General features: G+C 40.0%; 1 long non-coding RNA gene across 1 annotated transcript; it reads left to right on the top strand.

Moving 5' to 3' along the window:
* The first annotated feature begins 161 nt into the window (after window positions 1–161).
* On the top strand, window positions 162–1701 carry LOC146489167 (uncharacterized). Its single transcript, XR_014864997.1, has 2 exons — window positions 162–282; window positions 755–1701. It is a non-coding gene; the product is annotated as an uncharacterized LOC146489167 (long non-coding RNA).
* The last annotated feature ends 5046 nt before the right edge of the window (window positions 1702–6747 follow it).

Here is a 6747-nt window from a genome sequence, read left to right as displayed (position 1 = left end):
ACTATGATGAAATCATGGGCTGATTTTTGTACATACATATTTCGCCTTTTTTTATTGCGGTGAGGGTCAATCTTACAGTACGCTGTTCGTCACACAATCCTCCACGAAAATTGCGTGACAAGGAGGGGTTTCAGTATGGAATTTTGGTGTGCATAAGCGCATATGGGGGATGCAGAGGAGGTTGGACACGGTTCGAAAGGCATTGTTGTTGGTCGCATTAGCGAATCACGAACGCTCTTTTATCGTGGTCATGAAATCAACATGGCGGGTTTTTAGGAAGAAGTGAGTATCAATATTAATCATTTAACGTACTTGTTTTTAGCTTTGCGATTTCAACCCCACAGGACACGTTCGAGTTGGTACTGGTCTAGTTGCTGGAAACCTTTCGACTCTAAACTTAATTTCTAAGACAAGTTAGGGCTCGACTTCGGTGCTTCATTGTCGGCCTTTGTTGCGCCTCGTGAAATTTGAGTTGATGTTACATTTTGTCAATTTCTCTCCAAACTCAAGCTTCTCAGACTTCAAAATTAATATCCATTCCAAAGAAGGTTAATTTCTTAATAGAAAATGATCAGGCGCCCCTAAGCGCCTCTTTGGTTAGTGAATTATACGATGTTGAAGTAGTTGGATTTTTGCCACTATTTGCCTTTCACGCCATGAAACGTGACGAAGAACCCGCGAATTTTGCATGCAGTCCGCGTAATCTCCTGGTTTAAAAAAATCAAATTTAACTACCGGTTCTTCATTTCACCAGGTAAAATCATGACGAGCAAGCGGCCAGTGGATAGTCCAACTGAGGAAAAGCTAACCAACTACGAGGAGAATAGATGGAATAATTGGAAGCATTGTTTTGTTGCTTGTACGTGGGCAAACATATCCGTTGGTTTGACGAGAGAAACTTAAAGTTAATTATCACAAGCACAGATCCACAGAAAAATTAATAACTAAAACGGGGAACCACTTGCGACTTAGTTCCATAAATTAAGAATCAGTTGTGCAGAAATTACATTCTACTTATACTTTTAAACTATATCTTGTATGATTGTACAACAATTTGCATGCCTGAGCTGTATACACTCTATGCACTGTATAAATTTCCATATATTCCCATACAAAAAAAATATTTAGTCACTTCAGGCATGTATTTTGCATCAAAAGTCAAGCATATATGAAATCTCTATTGATGATTTGACTTATTACCTCTGTGCTTATAATTTGTATAAATATATAATTGTGTATAAATTGTATGTAATTTGTGTTGTTAATAAAAGGGATTGACAGCTGATTTGCAAGATGACCTTCAAAGTAGATGTATGCTAATTTGATCTTAATTGCACTTGACTATTGTCAGTAGCTGAAATCTCTGGTATGCTCTGCAAACTATGTCGAGTCATCCACCTTCCCATTGGTGTACAAAATACACTTCGATGTAAACAGGCCCTTAGTTTATGAGCGGGAGGCATGCCTTGTGAGCAGAGTTCCTCTCAATTTGTATTTCAATATTTCTCCAAATTATCCAATAACATAATCATAATGGATATGTTGTAGATTTAAAGTGACTAGTACATGTAAAGGAGAGGAGGACATCTAGTGTGACTATAATACTGTGCCCCTTTGCCAAGTTATGAATCACATGTGCAGTATGTACAGCAGTTTTCATTATTAATGTGATTGTTATTATTAAAATAAAATAAAAACAGATTTGATAGTTGGTAGCCTGTCTTGTTAGTACTGAACTAAAACTCTCCAAGATTAAAGAGAATATTGCTCACAGGTTTTTTGGAGTTTTTCATAAGGCTGGACCACTATAGTAATGGGAAAGGGGGGGGGGGGGGGAGGGGGGCAAAACTTTTGTGAAGTCAATATTTTTATATTGTGTGCTATCATAGTTTGTTAGACTATGGAAAAGAGATACCTTTTTTGAGCAGCTATTTGTACTTACTCTGAATTTTTATTGTTCATTTGTGATTCCTTACCAACTTACTATTTGGCTTTCACACTCTCTATGTTTGAGGGTACTAATGTACATAATCTCCATAACATTGTTTTGTGTATTGATGTTTGTATTAAAAGGGCTTATTTTCTTTTGAATATATAATTAGAGGGAGCATGCACCCAGGCCCTATGCCCCACTGGGGGCTCAAAGGACTAAGAGAGAGAGGGCCCCTCACCTTGATCAAATACAGTACACTGACTCTTTCATACAAAGTAAGGGTCTGCCCAGTAAAGGAAGGTTGAGTATTTGGCATTGTTTACAAGGTTTTTTGACTTATTTCATTCAAGATCAATTTGATGTTTTCATTTCCCGCATGCAACATGTGATGTAATAAAACAAATTATTATTGAAGAACTTGTTATATCAAACATATTTAGTACTCCTGTGTGGCTAAAATCTATGACTCTTGCAAGCTGAACTTGTGTGAGAGCTTTTTTCCATGTCCCAGTCTCATTGGCAACCAGTATACAGAATGGTTAAACAAAATTCCTATCCAGTAAGGCCGTGAAAATCTTCATTTCCCTACAATCCTTGTTTACTTCATTTCGTATTAAAATATTCGGCTATTTCAACCAGAATTGGATTCCAGTAGTTATGAACTCTGAATATTTCAATGCCAGATTTTCGAGCCCGTGATCGTACATTATAATTCAAAAGGTACGATTTCATAGAAGGACGACAGGATTGGTTTTGCAATTGTATGGAAGTGGTAATTACACTGATTAGATGGAGCAGTTTCGGCTGTACCGGCTTTCGATCGATCGATCGCTAGGATCGCCGTATAAACCCAACGTTTTGAGCGTTAAATTAGTCAGTCGATGTGCGCTAACGGTAACCGGAGAAAACTTATCGAATAAATTGCCGAATTAACCGATTTTCTGCCTTTTTGAAGCGAAAATTTGTCATTCCTTGGGGTCCGCACAGCACGAAGGTTTGTTACAACTGACCTCGAACCGACAACTCGTCCCAGCATGCCTTTTGAACCGTGTCCAACCTCCTCTGTGGGGGATGCATCCAAATCTGGCGGTTCTTGAGGGTTTAGATCTGTTAACTTAAAAGCCTGTTTCATACTGAAATCTGGTATCTTTCTTGCATTCTTTTGTGGGTCGACATTTTGACAAGTTCCCCGCTTGTCATGACTAAACGTTCAAGTTAGACCGCCCCTCCCCTCTGTCCTAACTTTCTTAGCCTTGCCTAGTGCCGCTTAGTTGAATTAAATTAGTTTGCGAACTGGTGGATTTTCTACGAAACTGTGAGGGAAGGTCTCATACTAATTCCTCCAGACTTGCATAAGCTTGCTTTGTCAACCGCTACAGTTAAGACAAGGAGATGGTCACAGCGAGTTGGTTGTTTAGAAATTTGATACAAAATTTAATTCTTTTCAAGATATTGTGTTACCATTAGCACTTAAGTTTGTTGTTGGAAGTAATAAAAGTTTTTTTTCTTCTTGGTTAGTGACCCAGGCATACTCGGACTCATGTGACAAACCATAGATATGTCCCCCTATTTTATAGGTGTATGCATCTGTGAGTGTAGCGGGCACAAATTCCGGCCAAATGGCAAGACATACATTTTTATATTAAATTCATCAACTATTTTTTGCTTCAAACTCTGGGTATTTCTCGCGGCTTCGCCGCTCGCTTCTAGCGGCTCCGCCACCAAAACTTTCTTTCGCGCGCGCCTACAATACCGCCAGCTACGCAGGCTAACAGAACACAGACAAGCGACAAACAACCCACATCACGCCCCGGGGGGTAATCCCTTATATGGAAAACTTTTGAATGCAGAGGTCCACACAACGCAGGAATTAAACTTGCTGGTAATTTTGCCGGATCTCTCTTGTGAAAGACCTCGTGTCAGGCGTCACTTTAACGTGAAAATACAAAACTGAATGCAAGGCTGGCACTACGGCAAAGGGCAGATTTATTAGTGGCCAATATTTCGACTAATAGAATTAGTCTTCCTCAGGGCCAACCTGATCAACCGTTTCTCTGGCTCCGGTACATAGATGACATTCTGATGGTCTGGACACACGGAGAAGAAAAGCTAGACAACTTCATCACATACCTCAACAACATCCACCCTACTATTAAGTTCACTAGTGAACGATCTACAACTTCTATTCCTTTCCTGGACGTTAATATTCAACTCGAAAATGGAAAAATCGAAACCGATCTCTATTGCAAGCCTACAGACAAACACCAGTATTTACTCCATTCCTCAAGTCATCCTCATCATACAAAAAAAGCCATCCCTTACAGCCTAGCTCTCCGTTTACGTCGGATTTGCTCCAAAGACGAATTCTTCGAACATCGATCAGCAGAATTGCTCTCATATTTAACAAAACGAGGCTATAAAGACCGTTTTGTGAAAGAACAAATCTTAAGAGCCAAACAGATACCCAGAAGTGAGACATTACAGGAACATAATCATGATAAAGATAAATCCAACACCCCAGTCCCCTTCACCATCACTTATAGCCCAGCACTACCTAATATCCAAGAAATACTTCACAGGAAACAACCTATTCTCAACTCCACAGATCGCCTTCAAAAAATATTCAAAGATAAACCATTCATCGCTTACCGTCGTTCACCAAACCTTCGCGACCTTTTGGTTCGAGCAAAACTAAAGAACCCTAACACGACACCCAAGCTCACCTCTGGCACTTTCCGCTGCAACTCCACTCATGGATGTCTCACTTGCCCTTACATTGACGATGCAAGAACTTCGTACACTTTTAGCAACACCGGCGAAACAAGACAAATAAAACAACATATAACCTGTAATTCTACTAACCTTACATATATGATTGAATGTAAAAAATGTAAAAAACAGTATATAGGGGAAACCAAACGCACGATCCGTGAAAGGTTCACAGAACACAGACAAGCGACAACCCACATCACGCCAACTCCACAGCAGCAGTCCCTACACACTTCAACTTACCAGGTCACTCTTCTGCGGACATGCGACTTATCCCTCTCGAACTACAACCCACCATCAATGCCTCCCGCCGTAAGGCACGCGAGACTTTTCTAATTCATAGAGGGAAAACGTTATCTCCAGAAGGCATTAACAGGAAAAACGAACGCTGAACCTTGATTATACACTTCTATATTTTTGTTATCTCATATTTACAAGTACGCTGTCTTCATGTCATGTATTAGCCAATCATTTTTTTGCATGTATTTTTTCAAATTTTAATTTTAGGAGCCGTTAGTATGTTTTTGTTATCTCATATTTACAAGTACGCTGTCATCATAGTCATGTGTTAGCCAATCATGTTTTTCCATGTATTTTTCAAACTTTAATTTAAGGAGCCGTTATTATATTTTCCTTCAGTATAGCTCTGGCCCTGAGGAAGACTTATTTATTATCAGTATAGCTCTGGCCCTTATATGGGCTATATAAGTATGTGCGGCGCCAAAGGGTATGGTTTTTCGGCTGTTTTGGTCATAAATAGGGTTTCGCTTTTAGCCATTTTGCTGCCTTTTTGGTAATAAATAGGGTATAGATTTTTGCACTCTAGTCCTGGGTTCGATTTTTTTTAGAAAAAGCTACTTCAGGTCATAAATAGGGTAGGGAAAATCGCAGATTTTAGTCATAAATAGGGTAAGGGTTTTGGGAAGCGGGCCGCACACCCCTACCCATTTTTTTTTTGGACTACCCCCCCCCCCCCCCACCCGGGCATCACGCAAACTCTACAGCAGCAGTCCCTACACTTCAACTTACCAGGTCACTCTTCCGCGGACATGCGACTCTTCCCTCTCGAACTACAACCCACCATCAATGCCTCCCGCCGTAAGGCACGCGAGGCTTTTCTAATTTATAGAGGGAAAACGTTATCTCCAGAAGGCATTAACAGGAATCAAATTTATGCAAGGCTGGACTGCGTAGAAAACTTAACACGACAGCGACATGATAGAGACCAAACCGAGAATCAACAGAATGCGGCAACCGTGGACAGCTGTTTCGAGCTGGTTGGCTCTCGTCAGCACGGTGTAGCACAGCAAAAAGTAGAACACCAACGCGAGTCGAGTGTTCTACAATGCACGTGGTAGCCGATTTCGGATGGTCCCAAATTCAGACATCCGTCCACGTCATAGCGCGTGACTACGAACAATGAACAAAAGAACTGAAATATCATGTCGCTGTCGTCAAGTTAAATGAGAAAAGCAAAACTTTCCTTCACAGGTACATGGCCAAACCATGTTAAAAGGAAAAACGAACGCTGAACCTTGATTATACACTTCTATATTTTTGTTATCTCATATTTACAAGTACGCTGTCTTCATGTCATCTATTATTAGCCAATCATTTTTTTCCATGTATTTTTTCAAACTTTAATTTTAGGAGCCGTTACTATATTTTTGTTATCTCATATTTACAAGTACGCTGTGTTCATATCATGTATTAGCCAATCATTTTTTTCCATGTATTTTTCAAACTTTAATTTAAGGAGCCGTTATTATATTTTCCTTCAGTATAGCTCTGGCCCTGAGGAAGACTAATTCTATTAGTCGAAATATTGGCCACTAATAAATCTGCCCTTTGCCGTAGTTCCAGCCTTGCATTCAGTTTTCTGTCCTCAGGCTCTTTGGCCAGCGGTTGGTCGCCAGGAGAGACTCTGGGGTACTGGAATTTTATTACCGCAGGATTTCAGCGGTAAAACAATTCTGAAACAATGGAAGAGTATGGATGCCGTTACGGAGCTTATATAGAGTAGCCAATCAAAACATTTAAATTTT

Source organism: Pavona decussata, unplaced genomic scaffold (genome assembly GCF_977016875.1).
Source record: "Pavona decussata unplaced genomic scaffold, jaPavDecu1.1 SCAFFOLD_6, whole genome shotgun sequence".
Taxonomy (NCBI): domain Eukaryota; kingdom Metazoa; phylum Cnidaria; class Anthozoa; order Scleractinia; family Agariciidae; genus Pavona; species Pavona decussata.
Note: the sequence above shows the minus strand (reverse complement) of the source record. Positions and strands in the feature narration are given on the sequence as shown.